At 41.2% G+C, this 22924-nt stretch overlaps 1 protein-coding gene across 3 annotated transcripts in view; it reads left to right on the forward strand.

Annotated features, from left to right (window-relative positions):
- Window positions 1-22924, forward strand: part of INA (internexin neuronal intermediate filament protein alpha) — a 63144-nt gene that overhangs the window by 16069 nt on the left and 24151 nt on the right. Inside the window, exon 1 of one of the 3 annotated variants that reach the window (XM_047073396.1) lies at window positions 19581-20258. The exons of the other annotated variants lie outside the window; for them this stretch is intronic. The gene's annotated coding sequence lies outside the window, so the exon portion shown is untranslated. Of the gene's footprint in view, window positions 1-19580; window positions 20259-22924 lie in introns of those variants that run through there. 3 annotated transcript variants of the gene reach the window in all.

Raw genomic sequence — 22924 nt, forward strand, 5'->3', positions numbered from 1 at the left:
CTCAGATATCACCTCACGCCAGTCAGAGTGGCCAAAATGAACAAATCAGGAGACTATAGATGCTGGAGAGGATGTGGAGAAACGGGAACCCTCTTGCACTGTTGGTGGGAATGCAAACTGGTGCAGCCGCTCTGGAAAACAGTGTGGAGGTTCCTCAAAAAATTAAAAATAGACCTACCCTATGACCCAGCAATAGCACTGCTAGGAATTTACCCAAGGGATACAGGAGTACTGATGCATAGGGGCACTTGTACTCCAATGTTTATAGCAGCACTCTCAACAATAGCCAAATTGTGGAAAGAGCCTAAATGTCCATCAACTGATGAATGGATTAAAAAATTGTGGTTTATATACACAATGGAGTACTACGTGGCAATGAGAAAGAATGAAATCTGGCCCTTTGTAGCAACGTGGATGGAACTGGAGAGTGTGATGCTAAGTGAAATAAGCCATACAGAGAAAGACAGATACCATATGGTTTCACTCTTATGTGGATCCTGAGGAACTTAACAGAAACCCATGGGGGAGCGGAAGGGGTAAAAAAAAAAAAAAAAAAGAGGTTAGAGTGGGAGAGAGCCAAAGCATAAGAGACTCTTAAAAACTGAGAACAAACTGAGGGTTGATGGGGGGTGGGAGGGAGGAGAGGATGGGTGATGGGTATTAAGGAGGGCACCTTTTGGGATGAGCACTAGGTGTTGTATGGAAACCAATTTGACAACAAACTTCATATATTGAAAAAAAACACAATAAGATATCACCTCACAGCTGTAATTAAAATAAAAACACAACAGTAAGATGGCCATTATTAAAATAAAAACACAACAGTAGGATGGCTGTAATTAAAATAAAAACACAACAGAACAAAACAAAAAAACAGAAAGTAAGTGTTGGCAAGGACTAGAAAAATTGTAATCTTTGTGTATTGCTAGAAGGAATGTAAAAAGGAATACTATGGAAAATGGAAGTTCCTCAAAAAATTAAAAATAGAGGGGCGCCTGGGTGGCTTAGTTGAGCCTCAGGTCATGATGTCATAGTTTGTGGGAGCTTCATGACAAGCTCTGTGCTGACAGCTTGGAGCCTGAAGCCTGCTTTGGATTCTGTGTCTCCTTCTCTCTCTTCCCCTCCCCCATTTGTTCACACGTGCTCTCTCTCTCTCTCAAAAATAAATAAGCATTAAAAATTTTTTAATTAAAAATAGAATTACTTGGGGCGCCTGGGTGGCTCGGTCGGTTAAGCGTCCGACTTCGGCTCAGGTCATGATCTCGCGGTCCGTGAGTTCAAGCCCCGCGTCGGGCTCTGTGCTGACTGCTCAGAGCCTGGAGCCTGTTTCAGATTCTGTGTCTCCCTCTCTCTCTGCCCCTCCCCTGTTCATGCTCTGTCTCTCTCTGTCTCAAAAATAAATAAACGTTAAAAAAAAAAAGATTTAAAAAATAGAATTACTGTATGATCTAGCAGTTCCACTTCTGGGTATGTACCCCCAAAAAAACTGAAAGCAGGGGCACCTGGGTGGCTCAGTCAGTTAAGCATCCAACTTCAGCTCAGGTCATGATCTCGTGGTCTGTGAGTTTGAGCCCCACATCAGGCTCTGTGCTGACAGCTCAGAGCCTGGAGCCTGCTTTGGGTTCTGTGTCTCTCTCTCTCTCTACCCATGCACTGCTCATGCTCTGTCTCCCTTTCTCTCAAAAATAAATAAAACATTAAAAAATTTTTAAAAAAAGATTGAAAGCAAAGTCTTGAAGACTTATCTGCACATTCATATTCATAGCCACATTATTCATAATATCCAAAAGGTCAAAGAAATCCAAGTGACAGATGAGTGAATAAACAAAATGTGGTATATACATACAGCAGAGTATTATTCAACCTTTAAAAGGAAGGAAATTTTGGGGCGCCTGGGTGGCGCAGTCGGTTAAGCATCCGACTTCAGCCAGGTCATGATCTTGCGGTCCGTGAGTTCGAGCCCCGCGTCAGGCTCTGGGCTGATGGCTCGGAGCCTGGAGCCTGTTTCCGATTCTGTGTCTCCCTCTCTCTCTGCCCCTCCCCCGTTCATGCTCTGTCTCTCTCTGTCCCAAAAATAAATAAAGGTTGAAAAAAAAAACAAAAAACAAAAAGGAAGGAAATTCTGCCACATGCTACAATATGGATGAACCCTGAACCTTATTATGTATGCTAAGTGAAATAAACTAGTCATAAAAAACAAATACTGTATGTTTCCACTTAATGATGTACCTAGAGTATTCAAATTCATAAAGACAGAAAGTAGAATGGTGGTTGCCAGGAACTGGGAGAGGAGGAATGGAAAGTTATTGTTTAATGGGCATGGAGTTTCGGTTTGAGGAAGATTAAAAAATTCTAGAGATGGATGGTGGTGATGGTTGCACAATAATGTGAATATACTTGATGCCACTGAACTATACAGGTTAAAATGGTAAATTTTATGTGCATTTTACCACAATAAAAATTACTGGGAAAAAAAATCATTGGCAATAGATTAGATTAGAGGGTGAAAGACTCAATGAGGAGACCAATTGAATAGCTAATATCCAGGAGCAAAGACCCAAGAAGAACCTGATAACATAAGACTGTGGCAGGGGTGATAATAGGGGACTGGGGACAAACACTAAAGATTTTTAGGTGAGTAGCTGGATGAGATGTGAGGGAGAATGAGGAGCCAAAGGCTACTCCCAAGGACATGACCTGAGGGACTAATGAACAGTGGTATCCATCACCAAGGCAGGGACCACGAGGATGGGGGTTGGTGGGGAGGAGACTGGTTTCTAAAAAGGTAGTGAATGCAGCTTTGGACAAGTTAAGTTTGAAGTGCCCAAGGAATATCCAGAAAATAATTTGTGGGAATCACATATATAAAGTGATCTCAAAAGATTGGGTTTTCTAAAGTATGGTAATAGTATTGTGGTTATTTTAAAAAATTTGTATCTTTTATAGAGGATGGGGGCAAATGGGACAGAGTTGGCCATGGGCTGATATTTGTGGGGGCTAGGTCATGGGTACATGAGGATTTATTATGCAATTCTACTTTAGGGGCTGTTCAAAATCACCATAATAAAAAGTTTACAAGACAATAATAAAGACAGATATAAACCTATAGGGGTGGGTAGAGATAAAGACATTATTTTACTATTAATAATAATACAAAGCACTACCATTTAGAGAGAGGCTCTACTCCATGGCAGGCACTTTGCTGGGCCCTTTTTGTGCATAAGTTGTATTTTTCATGACAACTTCTATTTTGCTAAAGCTCAGAGATGTCAGATGTCTTGCAAAACAAGTGGTAAGCTTTAGATTATATGAGCTATATCAGAAGGAGCAAATAAAAGAAAATAATTACACCTGACACTAATGTAACACTGTGTGTCAACTATACTTCAACTACACACACACACACATAAACACACAAGATAAATTAGAGGCTAAACAAGAAAAAGTATGGACTATCAGTAGTTGAGAAGAGGAAGAGGACACCATAAAGGGAATAGTAGGTGGAGTGCTTTGCAAACCAAGGAAGAACAGAGAACCAAAAAGAACATAGTGGCTCACAGCGTCCAATGCCACACAAGGTGCAAGCAGTACAGCAAACGAAACTGCTCATTGGATTTTGCAATGAGGAGGCCTACTCTTTTGATAAGCTACCCTGTAAGGGCAACTTGAAACACCAGCATGATATTATCATTTATAATAATAAATACGTATTTGGTCTTGGTCCCCTTTCTGGCACAGAGGCCTTTTTTTTAAAATATGAAATTTATTGTCAAATTGGTTTCCATACAACACCCAGTGCTTATCCCAACAGGTGCCCTCTTCAATGCCCATCACCCACTTTCCCCTCCCTTCCACCCCCATCAACCCTCAGTTTATTTTCAGTTTTTAAGAGTCCCTTATGGTTTGGCTCTCTCCCTCTCTAACTTTTTTTTCCCTTCCCCTCCCCCATGGTCTTCTGTTAAGTTTCCCAGGATCCACATAAGAGTGAAAACATATGGTATCTGTCTTTCTCTGTATGACTTATTTCACTTAGCATAAACTCTCCAGTTCCATCCACGTTGCTACAAAAGACCATATTTCATTCTTTCTCATTACCACATAGTAGTCCATTGTGTATATAAGCCACAATTTCTTTATCCATTCATCAGTTGATGGTTGATGGACATTTAGGCTCTTTCCATAATTTGGCTATTGTTGAAAGTGCTGCTATAAACATTGGGGTACAAGTGGCATAGAGGTCTTAAAACCCTTGGCATTTCCTAAATGCTAGAGCAATCAAGGTATCTTTTGTTATGTTAATGAGTGACTTTTGGCTACACTTAAATGAGGGCTGGTTGCCAAGGGAATCAACCTTATGATAAAAGGGGTGGGATTGAAAGTCCATCCCACTGACCTCTAGTGTGGAGAAAGGGGCTAGAGGTAGAATCAATCACCAACAGCCAATGATTTAATCAACTGTGGCTGTGTAATGAAAAACCCAAAAGGATGGGGTTCAAAGAGCTTCTAGGTTAGAACATGTCGAGATTTGGGAAGAGTGGCACCCTCAAAGAGGGCACAGAAGCTCCTCACTCCCTTTCTCTGTATCTTGCCCTATGTCCCTCTTCCATCTGGCTGTTCCCAAGTTACATCCTTTTATCATAAACTGGTAATCTAGTAAGTAAAATGTCTGAGTTCTGCAAGCCACTTTAGCAAATTAATCAAACTCAAGGAAGGAGGGGATTGTGGGAACCTCTGATCTATAGCCAGTTGGTCAGAAGCACAGGTAACTGGTACTTGTGAGTTGCATCTGAAGCTAGGGGTGGGGGGGGTCGGTCTTGTGAGACTGAGTCCTTAACCTGTGGAATCTACTGCTCTGTCTGGGTAGGCAGTGCCAGAATTGAGTTGAAATGTAGGACACCCAGCTGGTATCTGAGAATTGCTTGGTCGTGTGAGGAAACCCCCTCCCATAGATTTGTCCCAGAACCTGAACAGACTAAGAGCTCGAGACAGGCAGTCATAAAGGTGAAAGAAGCTTGACTGTATTTGTGTGTGGGAAGAGCCAGAGGAGAGACTGAGGATGGAGGAAAGGGAGGTGATGATGGTGCAGATGGTGTTGAGCGTGTCTTCCCTCTGACACGAGGAGGGGCACCACCCTGTGAAAGGGAAAGAAGGGAAGCCACTTGTGGGCTGGGGCTTAGAACAGAGATCTGGGAAACCACGATCATGAGAGCAGGTGAACCAGGAGTAGGGAAGTGAGCAAACTGAAAGGCAAGGAGTTCTGTCCAGAGACCTGTACGTTGGCACTTCTGAGCTGGAGCAGTCTTGACAACGTCCAGGGTGTGCCTGGCTGAGGTGGCAGTTATGTCACTAGAGTTAAAAGGTCAAGAATTATGAGATGGATTACCTTACAGGAACAGATCGAAGATGAAAAAAAAAAAAAAAAGCTTGGTGGGTTCTACTCTCAAAAAGATCAAGAGGAGGGGGCGCCTGGGTGGCGCAGTCGGTTAAGCGTCCGACTTCAGCCAGGTCACGATCTCGCGGTCCGTGAGTTCGAGCCCCGCGTCAGGCTCTGGGCTGATGGCTCGGAGCCTGGAGCCTGTTTCCGATTCTGTGTCTCCCTCTCTCTCTGCCCCTCCCCCGTTCATGCTCTGTCTCTCTGTCCCAAAAATAAATAAACATTGAAAAAAAAAATTTAAAAAAAAAAAAAAAAGATCAAGAGGAGGCAATTCCCTGGCTTAATACAGAATCACATTAGATTTTTAAAAAATAATTCCAAGACCTAAATTGTGACTAATCTAACTACCTCTTGCCAAAATGTAAATCTATAGCTTCCTCAAAGGTAGACCAAACATTTAGACCAAGTAACAGACTGAAACCGTGAAGCAGGAACCTGCACGATAAATCCTGGCCCTATTAGCTACAAAATGGGTTAAATCTATCCTTCTGAGTTAGACTATGGCCTGGCTTTCATTCATTCATTCATTCATTCATTCAACAAACATGCCCTATTTTTGCCAGGGTTTTTACTAAGCCTTAGGGATGCAAAAATGAGTCATCTGTTGTTTTTATGGAGCTCACAAACATGTACAGTGCCAACCCTGACCCAATATGAAAATTCTAGAGCAAAGGTAGGTAGAAAGTGCAGTACATGGGATTATGTAAACATAAAGAAAAGGAGGCTAGATGTGGGAGAATCAACACGGAAGAGCTGATATGTGAGATGAGCCTTAAAGAAGGAGCAGAGTGCCCCAGGCTAGGAAGTATAAGAAGGGCATTCTAGAAGAGGAACAGCAAGAGAAAGGACAGTAAGGGCCCAAAGAGTCAAGAAACTTAATCTGGTTTGGCAGAGCAGTAGTTCTTAAAGGGCAATCTGCACAAAAATCAGCCTTGGTATAATTAAATGTAGGTTCTCAGGACCCATGAACAACTGATTTTGTGGGCTTAGGCATCTGGATTTTATTTTTATTTTATTTTTAATTTTTTTTTATGTTTTTATTTATTTTTGAGACAGAGAGAGACAGAGCATGAGCAGGGGAGGGGCAGAGAGAGAGGGAGACACAGAATCTGAAGCAGGATCCAGGCTCTGAGCTGTCAGCACAGAAGCCAACGTGGGGCTCGAGCTCACAGACTGTGAGATCATGACCTGAGCTAAAGTCGGACATTTAACCGACTGAGCAACCCAGGCAACCCTAGGCATCTGAATTTTAAAACCAGCATCCTCGATGATTCTGAAGAAGGTGGTCCGTAGACCACACTGAGAAACCCTGGGCTAGAGTATAGAGTGCATGGTAGGAGGAAGGAGAAGGGCTTGGGATGAGGCAGAAACTTTGGTCAGGACCATATTGTGCTAAGGAGTTTGGAGCTCAGTTTTACAGGCAGTGAGGCACCCTCTGGGAGCGTCCTGGTGACATTAGTTTTAGAAAGCCCAATGTGGAGGCAGTGCTGGGCAAGAACCTGGAGAGGAGGGTCACTACATCTAGGTAAGACATGAGGAGTTTCTTCAAGAGAAAGTGCATTATTCAGAAATCAAACCACAACAAGGACCCTGAAACTACCACTCTCTTATCAGCTGGGGGCTGCCAGGACATCCGCATACTTCTAGGGGACAGAATCTCCCCTAAGCAGAGAGCAGTAGTAACCACAGTGGCCCACATAACTGCACATGGGCCTATGCCGAAGCCAGGCTGGGGGACACTCCCTGTGGTTGTCAGGCTTGTGCTGAGTCATCTCTCGTAAGAACGAGTTTCTCAGAGCTCCTGGGATCTTGCTTCACAAGCTGCTGGTTGGCTTTCCTGTGGTTTCCAGGCCAAGCAAGGAGAAAAAAAGTATGTATATATATATATATATATATATATATATATATATATATATATATAAACCAAAGGTACTTCTAGGGCACAGGTCTTACAAATCATGGTGCCCAGGACCCCTCCCCTTGCCTCTCTCCTCGTATTCTTTGCTCTAGAAGCTAGGATAAGCTGCCGATTGCCCAGTTTCGTAATCTTCTTGGCCACTCTGCAGCTAAAGGGCAAAAGTGAACAGCTACCTGTACAGATCTGAGGCTAGAAGGGACTTGAAGATAGATAACCTGTGTTCCTGGGAGGGGCTGGCTGACTTGAAGCTTACTTCACCACCCAAGCCTGGCTCCCGGGGAAGGGCTCTCACTGGGCCACACTGCTTCTTAGGGTAACTTCCTGCTTGATTGGCATGAAGGGGTGACCTTACACAAAACGACTCCCTTTCTTGAGCTTCAGATTCTTCTGTAAAATGATGGAGCTGGACTCAAAGAACTTTATCCAGTCCTATATCATTCCTTGAGTTGAGATGACCAAGCTGAATACCTCTGCTTCTTGACTCCTCCCTCCAATGTCCCCAGGAGAGCCAGGAGCTATTTCAGGTACACTCAGGAGGAACCCAGCCATTTAACTTATTACTTTCTGAGTGTTCTACTATGTGCAGATAATAAGAACAGCCATCAAGGGTGCCTGGGTGGCTCAGTAAGTTATGCAACTCTTGATTTCAGCTCAGGTCATGATCTCCTGGTTTGTGAGTCCAAGCCCACATCCAGCTCCACGCTGCAGGGTTCTGTGCTGTGGGGATCCGTGCTTCGGGGACCTATGCTGACAGCACAGAGCCTGCTTGGGATTCTCTCTCTCTCTCTCTCTCTCTCTCTCTCTCTTTCTCTCTCCCTCTTTCTCTCTATCCCTCCCCCATTTTCTTTATAAAAAATAAACATGCATTTAATTTATTTTTTTAAACACACATTAAAAAAAATAAGAACAGCCATCATTTCCAAGAGCTTACTATGTACCAGCACTATGTTAAGCATTATACATTTATATTATTTGCTCATCACAACATCCGTAAGATGAAGGTATTGTTATTATCTTTATCACACAAATGAAAAAATTGAGGCTCAGAGAGATTAAGTAACTTGCCTAAGAACATTCAGCTGGTAAAGCACCAGAGCCCCTATCAGCTCCAAAGACCATGGTCCTTCCACGCCATCACACTTCATAGTACTGGTCAACCAAGGGTCAGTTAAGTATAGATCACAGACAGTAGTGGAGTTGTTGGTGCTAGGGAGTGGGGTGTAAGGACAGACCAAATGATGAAATGACTTGTTAAATGGGAATAATAATAGTACCTACCTCAACTGGTGGTTGGCAGAATTCAACTAAATAATTAGTAAATTCATAAATGCTTTAAAAAACAGCTACTAATATAGAATATGTATTAATGAATGTTATATAGTAATTGCCATTTTTAGTTGTTATTGTTTTTTCTTTTTATGTCCCTATAATAAAACCCTGGTTTCTCTTGGATTAGATCATAATTTAACATTGTCTTGGTTCTTTTGTTTTTTTTTAATGTTTATTTTGAGAGAGAGAGAGGGAGGGAGAGTGAAATCATGTGCAAGCAGGGGGAGGGAGAGAGAGAGAGAGAGAAAGAAAGAGAATTCCAAGCTCGATGGCTTGATCTCATGAACTGTGAAATCATGACCTGAGAGGAAATCAAGAGTCAGACACTTAACCAAATGAGCCATCCAGGCACCCTGTCTTGGTTCTTTAGTTGTTTGTTTTTGTTAGCGGTTGCCATTTAAGAAAAAAATTTTAATGTTTTTATTTATTTTTGAAGGAGAGAGAGAGACAGAGCATGAGTGGGGGAGGAACAGAGAGAGAGGGAGACACAGAATTTGAAGCAGGCTCCAGGCTCCAAGCTGTCAGCACAGAACCCGATGCAGGGCTCGAACCCACAAACTGTGAGATCATGACCTGAGCCAAAGTCAGACGCTTAACTGACTGAGCCACCCAGGCACCCCTAGTAGTTGCCATTTGAAAATTGTGGTAACATATACATAAAGTTTACCAGTATAATAATTTTTAAGTGTACAGTCAGTGGCATTAAGCATGTTCACACCGTTGTGCGACCATCACGACCATCCCTCTCAAGAACTTTTTCACCTTCTCAAACTTAAATTCTGCAGTTGGTTTTCAATAATTATTCATTTAACTCTTACATTAAATATTTTTATGCTCCTATCTTCTTAACAAAAGGCTGTGGGCTGTAGTGGAGAACATGGGATGGAGATTACAACCCTGGGTTCAAATTCAGATTCCCTCGCAGTATTTGAATTTGAATAATTCACATAAAACTCTGAACACCAGTTCCTTCTTGGAGATGAGACTAATACATGGAAACCCCACAGCGTTACGGTTAGCATTAGAAGAGATCACCAAGGGAAAGTATGTTGCAACCTCCATGCAACGCGCTCCAGAAATATATGACCTCGAGATTGGTGGATAGATAGTACTTTTAAGCTCCTAGCTCAGCTCCAGGCATAAAATTGGAACTCAGAAAAAGTTCTAAATGAATCACAAAGAGAAGCTTCAAGCCGCTGGGTCATACTGCCCCCTGGTGGTAGCCAAGAAACGAGCAGCGTCTCTGGCCTCCTGGGTACTCTTGGGGCTGATTGGGTAAGATTAGGGTGGGCTGGGAACTCAGGGAAACCCAAGATTCCCTCCCCAAGGGGCTCTTCCTTCTCACCTAAACACACATATTATCCCCAGATATTCCTCAGCTTCAATTCTTCGTTCCAAAAGGGCTGCTCTCCTTTCCATATGCCTTTCTCTTACCGCTTCTGCTGATGCTGTTCTACTTCCCCACCAGTGGCTCATCCAAACTCTAAATCTCCTTCAGACCCGCGCAAATCTCACCTCCTCCAGGAGGCCTCCCTGCAACCCACCAGCCAGGCTCTCCCTCAGCCTTTTTTAAACCTCTACAGAACTCACAGCCTGTACTTAATTATATGTTGTGTGCAGTTCTCTCCAAACTTTGATTCCTTGAATCAAATTTCCTGGTTTTCTTAATGTTTCCCTCAGTCTTCAGAGCATGAACTGAAGAGATGGTCCCGGTTCCTTAAAAGCTATATCCGTTTCTGAGTGCCTAGGTACAGCATGCTTAGATATATGGGCCAGGTGCAGCACTGGGTACTTGTACAAACATGCCTTCAATCCTCATGATAATTCTAATGCAACTCTACTGCCAATTACATATTTCAATTTGTAGAGAAAAAACTGAGCCTCAGAAAGGTTAAGTAACTTGGTTAAAGTCACACGGCTACTAAGTGGTAGAGTATGGGTTTGAGCCCATGTGTACCTAATTACAAATCCACAGAATAAATTCCGTCTCCCATGCCAACTCTTCTCAATGATCAGCACCTGCCTGGCATAGTGACTTGGGAAGGAATTCAGAACACCGGGGCTTAGAGGGTTAAGTGGTGAATTTGATTAGTAATGTCTGTCATGCGTAAGGAATGGAGAATGGTGACACACAAGCTTTGTATTTGCCATCCATTCTCTACCCCATGCTGGATGGGTCTATAGGAGGATAATCCATCTCATTCTGGACATAGATTTAAGAAAGCATGGTATGTGGAATAAACATGAGATTTAAATTAAGACTAATCTGTATTAAACTTCAGCTCCACCAGTTTCTGGAACTTTAAGTTGTTAACTGGCCTCTTTAAGCCTTAGAGTCTTTAAGTGTGAAACGTAGATAAAACACCTGGGTTATAACAAACAATTGGGAGGAAAAATAAACTTTTGTTCTTTTCACAAGGTTGAATGGAAGCTCTGAGACTTATTTCTCTAATTATCACAAGAGCCTTAATTTTGAGGGAATCTCTGAAGGTGTTGCTATAATCTACCTATTATTTTAAATCTATGTTTATGAGAGAGAGAGAGAGAGAAAGAGCGAACACGTTCCCCTAAATAAGGAAACAGAGGGGAAAAAAAGCCTTCTGTAAACACCTTTGGCATACTACCTGGAATAGAGTAAGTGCTCAACTGGTGTTTCTTCCTTCTCCCCTTCCTTTAGAAACAGCCTGATTCCTGTCAGGCAGTAGTTTGGAAGGTGTTGTCCTTCCTAGGAAATAATAATTGTATGTCAAAACTGTCACAAAAATAAAACTTTAACATGACAAGACCATCTAATAATCACTAGTCTCCAAATGTGATGCACTAGGAAGGACATAATATTGACTACATCATGTTACTGCCAAAGGTGTCTAACTTGAATCTAAACATGAAAAAAGAGTTAGACAAAAATAAAACAACTGGGCTGAAAAAACAAACAAACAAACAAACAAACAAACAAACAAAACACAACTGGCCTGGATGCTTCAAAGTATCAATGTAAAAAATACCAAAGAAAGGGACACCTGGGTGGCTCAGTTTGTTATTTATCCAACTCTTGATCCCAGCGCAGGTCTTGATCTTAGGGTCGTGAGTTCAAGCTTTATGCCCAGCATGGCCCTACTTAAAAACAAAAACCCGCACACGCACACACACACACACAAAGACTGGAAAACTGTTATGGATTAAGAGAGATCAAAGAGATAGATCAAATGCAGTGTATGATCCAAAAACAAAAAACAAAAACCGCTAAAAAGACAATTGGGAAATTTGAACATGAACACATATGTGTATATATATATATATGTGTATATATATATATATATATATATATATATATATATATGTATTAAAGCATGTATCCATGTTAAATTTTCCAAGAGTGATAATTATGTTGTGGCTACGTATGAAAACATGCATGTTCTTAGGAGATACTTGCTGAAGTATTTAGGAGTGAAGTGTCATGATGCCCACAACTAATTCAAATGGTTTAGGAAAAGCTTTATGTACGCACATATTATCTGTATGGAGAGTGAAAGCAATTATGGCAAAATGTTAACAATTCAATCTAAGGAAAGGGCATCTAGTATTCATTGTATTACTCAAAGTTGCCTAAAGATTTGAAATACTTCAAAATAAAAAGTCAGGAAATATATGTATATATTAAACCAGAATGAATATATATATATATATACACATATATACATATATATATATACTTTTTTTACTAATATATATATACTTTTTAGTTAACAAAGTTTTAAAATTGTAATGCTCCATGTTGGTGAGTGTATAGTAAAATAAATATACTAAGAAATTTCCAAGTAATACACTGACACAACCATTTTATTTATTTTGGGACAGAGAGAGACAGAGCATGAACGGGGGAGGGGCAGAGAGAGAGGGAGACACAGAATCGGAAACAGGCTCCAGGCTCCGAGCCATCAGCCCAGAGCCTGACGCGGGGCTCGAACTCACGGACCGTGAGATCGTGACCTGGCTGAAGTCGGACGCTTAACCGACTGCGCCACCCAGGCGCCCCTGACACAACCATTTTAAAAAAAATTTTGCAAAATATGTTTGTGTATCTTAACATAATGATCCTGCTTCTGGGAATCTGCCTTAATAAATGTAAAGAAGAAAAAAATTGAAAAAAATACTCATTGCAATGTTTTTACAATGGTAAAATGGGGAACAAAAAACTTAAATGTCTAGCTATTGAGTAATGACTAAGTAAATTATGTCAATTTGGTGGGCTATAATACAGCTATTAAAAGTAAAACATTTTTATGGCGCACCTGGCAGGCTCCGTCAGAAAAGCATGTGACTCTTGATCTCGGGTTCATGCGAGCCCCATGTTGGGTATAGAGATTCCTAAAAAAAGTAAAAATTGTGAATAATAATTTTAAAAATATTTGAAGACTGTTTATCAACATGAAAAATACGAGATGGGATGCCTGGGTGGTTCAGTTAAGTGTCTGACTATTGATTTCAGCTCAGGTCATGATCTCATGGTTTGTGAGACTGAGCCCAGCATTGGGCTCTGTGCTGGCTGTGCAAAGCCTGCTTGAGATTCTCCATCTCCTTCTCCCTCTGCCCCTCCCCTGTCACAATCTTTTTCTCTCCCTCTCTCTCTCTCTCAAAAATAAATAAATAAACATAAAAAAAGAAAAGTATGAGATAAAAGTTAAATTTTTAAAAAGAATACAGAATTATAACAAAAAAATTGGGAGAAAAAACAAACCTTTGTTCTTTTCACAAGGTTGAATGGAAGCTCTGAGACTTCTTTCTCTATCACAAGAGTCTTAATTTTGAGAGAATCTCTGAAGGAGTTGCTACAATCTACCTATTACTTTAAATCTATTTTTTATGAGAGAGAGAGAGAATACATTCCCCTACACGAGGAAACAGAGGGGGTAAAATAAGCCTTCAAATTAGGTCCTGACACTGCCTGCATGTCTAGGAAACATTTTAAAAGCACCAAGTCATTAATCACAAGCTCCTAGAGCAGGAATAATTTATCCTAATTAATTTCTTTTTTAATTTTTTAAATATTTATTTATTTATTTATTATTTTTTTAATGTTTATTTATTTTTGAGAGAAAGAGAGAGACAGAGCGTGAGCAGGGTAGGGGCAGAGAGAGGGAGACACAGAATCTGAAGCAGACTCCAGGCTCTGAGCTGTCAGCACAGAGCCCAACATGGGGCTCGAGCTCACAGACCGTGAGATCATGATCTGAGCTCAAGTCAGACACTTAACTGACTGAGTCACCCAGGTGCCCCGATGTTTATTTATTTTTGAAAGAGAGACAGACAGACAGACAGACAGACAGAACGTGAGCAGGGTCGGGGCAGAGAAAGAGGGAGACACAGAATCTGAAGCAGGCTCCAGGCTCTGAGCTATCAGCACAAAGCCCAATGCGGGGCTCAAACTCACAAACCAGGAGATCATGACCTGAGCCAAAGTCGGATGCTTAACTGACTGAACCACCCAGGCGCCCTGTATCCTAATGAATTTCTTAAAAATGAATTTACTTGAGCAATAAAAATGATAGATCACTAAATATCCATTACAGAACACTCAGCATGTGTCTACCTGTGGGGACTGAGAAGCAGTAACAATACTGGAAAGGCTGAGAAACAAATTGTCTCAAATGATGAAGAAAGTCACATTATCTGTGATGAGCAGGAATAGAGTGTGGTCCTATTTTACAAAATACTAAGATACATGGTGTGGGTGTAGGTGTGTGCAGAGACAGCCTTCTCTGAAGGATAGGGGTCCTTCTAGTCACTTTAGGATTCCTGTTTTCCACTATCCTAGTCCTGCTCTCCAAAGAAAGTTGGATGCTTAACTGACTGAGCCACCCAGATGCCCCATGGCTTTTCTGATACCTTAAGACACATCTTAAAAAAAAAAAAAAAAAAAAAAGACACATCTTTCCAACGGATGCACAAAACAAACTGCAGTAAAGCACAGATGCTCACAGACATAGCTGTATGCTGAGATGCTGAGTGTAGCTGCCGGGGAAGGAGTGTGGTGGGGCCCCTCTTGCTGCTCAGAGTGCACATTGCCTCTCTAAGGGCTCACTGCAAAACAAACCCAGAACAGTATTTTCACTTTTCGCATAAATCCTCTTTGGATTCCTTCTGGTTAGAGAAAACAGGTATTAATGCAGGTCTTTCATAAAAGCAAGTGGTATGATGCGAACTTTGGAAAAGCAGGGGGTGCCTGTCATGACAAGATAGGAAACAACTGTTCCTCAGAAGCCCAGTTTTAATTTATCTGACCAGCACGACCTGAAACAACCAGAACCGCCAGTCTAGGGGTCAAATACAGTCACATGTCTTCTACTTTTCAAAAGAAAATCAGCTTGGTCACCTAATATGCTAGATTAGCAGAAAGCCCAATATCTATTTCTCCCCTTAAGTTGTCCAACATGTCCAGTTTTATGCAAACCAAAGCAGCCAATATTGTTTCTGAGTACTTTAAGAACAGAAAACTGAAACACATTTCCATTCACCAGAGAACCTGTTTCAGGAGCTGCTGCCTCTCTCACTGCCATGTGTGCAGCTGATGAAAACCCTCCACGCACAACCTGAAACATCCTGCCTCTCCCTGCGGAGAGCTTGCTCCTCTGATTCTCTGTCATGCTCTGAGCTGGACTCCCAAGGTCACTGTCGCATGCTGAAGTGTGTGCTCCAAAATTCATGTGTTGGAGTCCTACTGTCCAGTACCTGAGAATGTGACTGTATTTGGAGATACAGTCTTCAAGAGGTTATGAAGGTGAAATGTGGTCTTTGCTGGGGGTCCTAATCCAGTATGACTGGTCTCCTTGTAAGAAGAGGAGACAAGGACACAGGCATGCACAGAGGAAAGACCACATGAAAACATTGCCACCTACAACCAAAGGAGAGAGGCTTCTGAAGAAATTGACTCTGCCAACACCTTGATCTTAGACTTTTAACCTCCAGAAGTGTGAGAAAATTAATTTCTGTCATGTAAGCCATCCAGTGCATAGTACTATGGCAACCCTAGCAGGTTAATACAGGGTCAACTTCATTCTTTTGCATGCATCTATCCACATGTCCCAAAATCATTTGTTGAAAAGACCATTCTTTCCCCCATTGAATGCTCTTGGCATCCTTGTCAAAAATCAAGTGAGCTAAAATGTACAGGATTATTTCTGTACCCTTAAATCCCATTGATTTATAAGTCTATCCTTATGCCAGCCCAACACTATTTGAATTAGTATAACTTTGTAGTTAAGTTTTGAAATCAAGAACTGTGGGTCCTCCAACTTTGTTCTTCTTTTTTTTAGGATCAGTTTGGCTATTCAGGGTCCCTTGCAATGCCATATGAATTTTAGAATCAGTTGGTCCATGTCCAGCCGTAAAGAGGCAGCTGAATTTTTAAAATTTCTTTTGTTAAATTTATTTCTAAGTATTTATTCTTTTTAATACATTATAAGTGGAATTTTTGTTTTGCTTATTTTTTAAATCTTTATCTTAAGTAGGCTCCATGCCTAACATGGGGCTTGAACTCACAACCCTCAGATCAAGGGTCACACTCTCTACTGACTGAGCCAGCCAGGTACCCCATGAGTAGAATGTTTAAATTTTAATTTTCAGCTTTTTAATTGCTAGTTTTTAGAAATACAATTGATTTGGGTATACACTGATCTTGTATCCTGCAACCTTGCTGAATTTGTTTAACTTGAATAGGTTTTTGTGGATTCTTTAGGTTTTTCTCTATATGAAATCATGTCATCTGTGAATAGGAATAGTTTTACTTCTCCTTTCTAATCTGAAGAAGTTTTAACTTTTGTTTCTTGCCTAATTCCTTGGCTAGAACTTCCATTACAATGTTAGATAGATGTGGAAAGAGTGGGTATCTTTGTCTTTTCCTGATCTTAGGAAGAAAGCTTTCCACCTTTCACCATATGATGCTAACTATTTTTTTTAAGTTTTTGTTTATTTACTGAGAGAGAGAGAGAGAGAGAGAGAGAGAGAATGAGCAGGGGAGGCACAAAGAGCGCGGGATGGCGGGGGGCTTGAGGAGGGTTGGGGGGACAGATGGTCCAAAGCAGGCTCCGTGCTGACAGCAGAGAGCCCAAAGTGGGGCTCAAACTCACCAACCATGAGATCATGACCTGAACCGAAGTCGGATGCTTAACCAACTGAGCCACCCAGGCACCCCAACTATGGGTTTTTTTGTACATGCTTTTTATCAGGTTGAGAAAGTTCCTTTGTATTTCTAGTTTGTTGGGTGTTTTACCATGAAAGGGTGTTGGATTTTGTCAAACAATTTTTCTGCATCTATTGAAATGATCATGTGTAGTTTTTGTCCTTTATTCTATTAATAGGGCATATTATATTGATTTTCACATGTTGAGCCACCATTGCATTGCTGGGGTAAATCTCACTTGGTCATGAGGTATGATCCTCTCATCATACTTGCTTGGATCAGTTTGCTAGTATTTTACTGAGGATTTTTTTGCAGCTGTATCCATAAAGGATATTAGTCTGTAGTTTTCTTTTAATTTGTTATCTTTGTTTGGCTTTGGTATCAGGACAATACTGGCCTCATATAATGAGTTAAGAAGTGTTCTTGAATTTTTTGAAAAAGTTTGAGAAGAATTAGTGCTGATTCTTCTTTAAACATCTGATAGAATTTACCAGTGAAAGCATCTGGTCCTGGGGTTTTGTTGTTTTTGTTAAGAGTTTTTTCATTATTGACTTAATCTCCTTCCTTATTATAGGTTATTAGTGTCTAGTGTTCTGAAAAAGTCGACTCTGACAGTTTTTGCCACATTTTTTTGTTGCTATTATGAAGGGTTGAACTTTTGGAGTTTCTTACTCTGCTGTTTTGTTGACATCATTTCAATATGACTTAATACTAGTAACGTTAACCTGATTGCTTGGTTAAGGTAGTATCTGCAATGTTTCTGTACTGCAGAATTATGATTTTTTTCTTTTCCATATACTATTCCAGAGGTCAGCAAACTAATGGCTGGAAGACCAAATCCAGCTCAGTGCCTGTTTTTATAAACAAAGTTTTATTGGTTTGTTAGGTAAATAAAGTTTTATTGGTACACAGCCACACTCATTTGTTTATATATTTTCTGTGGCTGTAGCTTTCATGCTACAATAGCAGAGGTGAACTGTTGCAAAATAGACTGTATGGCTCACAGAGACTAATTTAGTTCCTATTTGGCTCTTTCCTGATTCCAACTATATTCATTAGAAACATACCACTAAATCTAGCCCACATGTAAGGGGAGGGAAATTAAGCTTTACATTGTGGAGAAAGGAAGATCAAAGGATTTTTGGACATATGTTTAAAAAAAGATAATTAATAAATATTTTGGAGCCTATACTTTGAAGCTATGGCAATATCCTGTTTCTCCTTAAAGTTTTGCCCACTGACATTAGCTTCATCAGTAGATCTTGCTTGTAGCAATTATTACTGTGGTGTTCTAATAATGATTTTCTGCTTCTCTCCTTTGGGTCTTAACCTATCACTATCACAATTTACTTCATGGTATAGGAGTTGCGGTACTTTCTCTTGCTGGAGAGACAACTGAGAACACAGTACAAGGTTTTAAGTTAGAAGCCTCAATTTGTGACCCTGAGCGAGTCTCTTGACATTTCACTCTTTTTTCTCATCAGCAGAATAAAAATATCAATAGCCGCCTTGCAGGATTCTTGTGAAAATGCTATCTGAACTAAGAAGTAGGATGTAGATGTTAAATTCTTGGGTAATGAACTTCCTTTAATCTTATTTTCTCCTTTGATTTCCTTCTCTTCCTCTTTCTTTCTTTTCTCTATTCTGATCCCACCTTTTTTCTCCTCTGCCTGTGTCTTGGGCCTACCAGAGGTCCCTCATGGCACTATAGGGATGAAACCAGTGGGGTCTGAATCACAGCACTTTGAAGAAGGGCTGTTTCCAGGTCCAGCCCAAAGAACCAGTTATGCTATCTTTAGGAAGCCACTTTAAGGACTCCTTTGCTGTTCTAAGCAGACTGCTTCCAGCATACATTCCCCCACCTCTCATTCCCTGGAAGGCAGGGACCTTGCCTTGTAACTCCTTTACCTCCCTTACTGCACAATGCCTTTCAGATAGTCTTCAATCAACTTTGGATATGGATTTTAGCACACATATTCTGCATTTTAAAATACACATGTTCTGCCTGTTACCAGTATGCAGAACATAGGTATGCTCCTGGCAAACAACACCATTGAAATTCATTTGATGGTTTCTATCATTTTATTAGGGCCTCATTCCTAGCTTGGAGATATCTAACTTTATACTTCAACAGGCATTAGCTGTGTAAGAGGCTATAAAGTGAATCAGATATGCATGGCACTGGACCTCAAGGAATTTACAGTACAGTTGAGGGAAGAGCAGTCTGCACAAATAACTAACCACAGATCATCAAGGACTTCAAATATCAGACATCACATAGTCTTTGTTCAGCAGATGGTGGGTAACTAGTGAAGGCTTTTGAGGCAGAAGGTGACATAATCCATACTGAGGAAGTGGGAGGCATGAACTGCATAAGCCTGGACACAGGGGGTGTAAGTTAGAAGACTTTTAGAATGACCAAGTGAAAAAGAATATACATCAATGGCAGTAAGAATATGAAGAGGTAGACAGAAAACCTTGCAACAGGACATGGTCAATTAGGAATCTGGGAATCTTAGGGGCGCCTGGGTGGCTCAGTCGGTCAAGTGTCCGACTTCATCTCAGGTATGATCGTGCTGTCCATGGGTTCAAGCCCCACATCGGGCTGTGTGCGGACAGCTCAGAGCCTGAAGTCTGCTTCAAATTCGGTGTGTGTCTCTCTCTCTAAACCTCCCCTGTTCGCATTCTGTCTCTCTCTCTCTCAAAAATAAATAAACATTAAAAAAGAAAAAAGAATCAGAGAATCTTAGAAGGTGACCTTTGAGATTATCTGGGGAAACTCTTGTATTTCAGAAGAGGAAGATGAAAACTGAGGACACTAACTTGCCCAAGCTCACACTGTTAGCGACTGTACTAGTCAAGGTGACTCTAGGGTATGCTACAGTAATAGTCAAACCCCAGTCTCTAGGGTGTAACCCATAGAAGTTTATTTCCTACTCACAAAATGTCCTCTTTAAGTCCAGAGACTTCCCAGAGCAGCACCATTCCAAACAATGATTCAGGGATCCAGTCTGCTGTTGTGGGTTCTGCCAACTCAACTCATACCTTCCAGGAAGAGAAAGTATAGAGAACATGTATCACTTCTTCTCATAACCCTTCAGCCAGAATTAGACACATGCCCTACCCTAACTACAAGAGAGGTTGGTTAATGTAGTGGGAAGAAAGTGGACATGAGATATTTATGTGCTGTTTATGAGCACTACATTCTCTGTCATAGTCCCAGAACTAGGAATATACTGATCCCCGTAATCCAGTCTTTTTTATTACAGTTTATTGGAAGTGGAGCCCACTTCATGGATTTGCTAGCACCTGTGTTCTATCTTACTGTTACTGTGGACTTGGCAAGAGAACTGAAAGCAGATTTTCAGTCTTGAGAGAAACAACCCCATTCAGAAACTGTAAGTAGGCAGCTTGAAATAAGATGAGGATATTTCAAGCAACTCCAAACTACATATCACCATATGGTAATTATTTGTATAATTTTAACAATATGTGCAGAAGTATCTGTATAGTACACATCAACTCAGAATATACACCTCTGCTTCATGACTTGTGAAGTCACAGAAGTAGATGCAGGCCATAGAATGTGCAATGGACAGCCTCATAGTAGAGCATAGCAGAGCTGACATAGAAGGATGAAGTCAATGACTCCCTAGGCACCTGCCTGCTATGCTCCCAAACTCCTCCTGAGAGAAGCAGGCCTTTACCATTAAAACCCATATTCAAGGAATGCCTGGATGGCTCAGTCAGGTAAGTGTCGGACTTGAGCTCAGATCATGATTTCATGGTTCATGGGTTTGAGCCCCATGTCAGGCTCTGCATTGACAGTGCAGAGCCTGCTTGGGATTCTCTCTCCTCTCTCTCTGCCCCTCCCCTGCTTGCACACACATGTGCACATGCTCTCTCCTTCTCTCAAAATAGATTAAATAAACTTAAAAAAAAAACTCAAGGGGCGCCTGGGTGGCTCAGTCAGTGAAGCATCCGACTTCAGCTCAGGTCATGATCTCATAGCTTATGAGTTTGAGCCCCACATCAGGCTCTGTGCTGACAGCTCCGAGCCTGGAGCCTGCTTTGCATTCTGTATCTCTCTCTCTCTCTCTCTCTCTCTCTCTCTCTCTCTCTGTGCCCCTCCTGAACTCATGCTCTGTTCTGTTTCTCTCTCTCTCTCTCTCTCTCTCTCTCAAAAATAAACATTAAAAAAAAAAACATTCAATAGCTTGTAACTTATCACCCTGGCCATAACTGATCACAGAAGGGAAAGATGCTTGACTCAAGGGCAGCTAATTTGTAGGTGGGCAAGTGGCTTATGAGGTGGTATGAGATGATTGGAGATTAACCAGGCCAAATCAGAAAATAGAGATTTTTGAAAACAGTTTATCAGTTGATAGTAGGCACAGGAAGGGAAGGGCACAGAAAAAAGACAGCATGTCATTAAACTAGTAGAAATCTGGAGTCAACAAAAGCCTGAATGTTGCTTCTCAAAGAGTAAGAAGTAGGTGGTTGGTAGTGCCAGACCATACAGAAGCTGTGGAAGCAGAATATCACTGAGTTGGCAAAGTAGCTGAGTATCAGAAAATAGCAAATTCCTGCCACTAAGGGGGCAATGAGATATTTTGGTCCCTAGAGTTGTGCTGATCAGATTCCAAACTGTATTTAAGTCCACAATAAGCCCAGCCATATGGCTATTCCTAAACTTCTAGCCTTTTTGCTGAGATTTCTGTCTTCCTTAATTCTCCAAGGTTGCTTACAATAACCCCTCATTACTTCTGATGGCCTGAGTGAATCTGTCCTTTGCAACCATAAGACTCTATTAGGCCATAAAAAGAAATTAATTTTTTTTAAGTTTATTTATTTATTTATGTTGAGAGAGAGAGAGAACGAGAACATGAGCAGGGGAGCAGAGAGAGAAGGGAGAGAGGATAGCAAGCAGGTTCTGCCCTGTCAGCATAGAACCTGACTTGGGGCTTGATCTCATGACCATGAGATCATGACCTAAGCTGAAATCAAGAGTCAGATACTTAACTGAGCCATCCAGCAGCCCCAGAAATGAAGTTCTTTTTAAAAAACATTTTATTTATTTATTTTGAGAGAGAGAGAGAGAGAGAGAGAGAGACCGAGCAGGGGAGAGCAGAAAGAGAGGGAAAAAGAGAGAATCCCAAGCAGGCTCCACACTGCCAACACAGAGACCAAAACAGGGCTCATACTCACAAACTGAGATCATGACCTGAACTGAAATCAAGAGTCGGACACTCAATCAACTGAGCCACCCAGGCACCCCCAGAAATAAAGTTCTAATACATGCATGCTACAACATGGTTGAATCTTGAAGACACTATCCTGAATAAAATAATTCAGACACAAAATAAATATTGTATCATTCCACTTACATGAGGTATCTAGAATAGTCAAAATCAAAGAGAAAGAATGTAGTATAGGAGTTACCAAGGGCTGGGGTCTGGGCAAATTGGAGAGTTATTACTTAATGGTTAGAAAATTTCTATTTGGAATGATGAAAAAGTTTTAGAAATAGTGGCCAGTATCTAGTGGTGATGCTTATACAACATTATGAATGTACTTAACACCACTGAAATGTACATTTTAAAATCACTGAAATAGTAAAATTCAGGGTGCCTGGATGGCTCAGTCGGTTAAGTGTCCAACTTCAGCTCAGATCATGATCTCATGGCTCATGATTTCGAGTCCTGCATCAGCTGTGTGCTGACAGCTCAGAGCCTGGAGCCTGCTTCAGATTTTGTTTCCCTCTCTCTCTGCCCCTCCCCCACTCGTGCTCTGTCTCTCAAAAACAGATAAACATAAATGTTTTTTTTTTTTAATGGGGTGCCTGGGTGGCTCAGTTGGTTAAGTGTCTGACTTCGGCTCGGGTCATGATCTCACTGTTCATGAGTTCGAGCCCCGCATCAGGCTCTATGCTGACAGCTCAGAGCCTGAAGCCTGCTTTGGATTCTGTGTCTCCCTCTCTCTCTGTCCTTTTCCCACTCATACTGTCTCTCTCTGCCTCTCAAAAAATGAATGCTAAAAAAATTTTTTTTTTTAAATTTTTTTT

This window comes from Lynx rufus, unplaced genomic scaffold (assembly GCF_022079265.1).
Source record: "Lynx rufus isolate CCGP_SWC_20201006 ecotype Redwood Valley unplaced genomic scaffold, mLynRuf1.p SCAF_11, whole genome shotgun sequence".
In the NCBI taxonomy this organism is placed as follows: domain Eukaryota; kingdom Metazoa; phylum Chordata; class Mammalia; order Carnivora; family Felidae; genus Lynx; species Lynx rufus.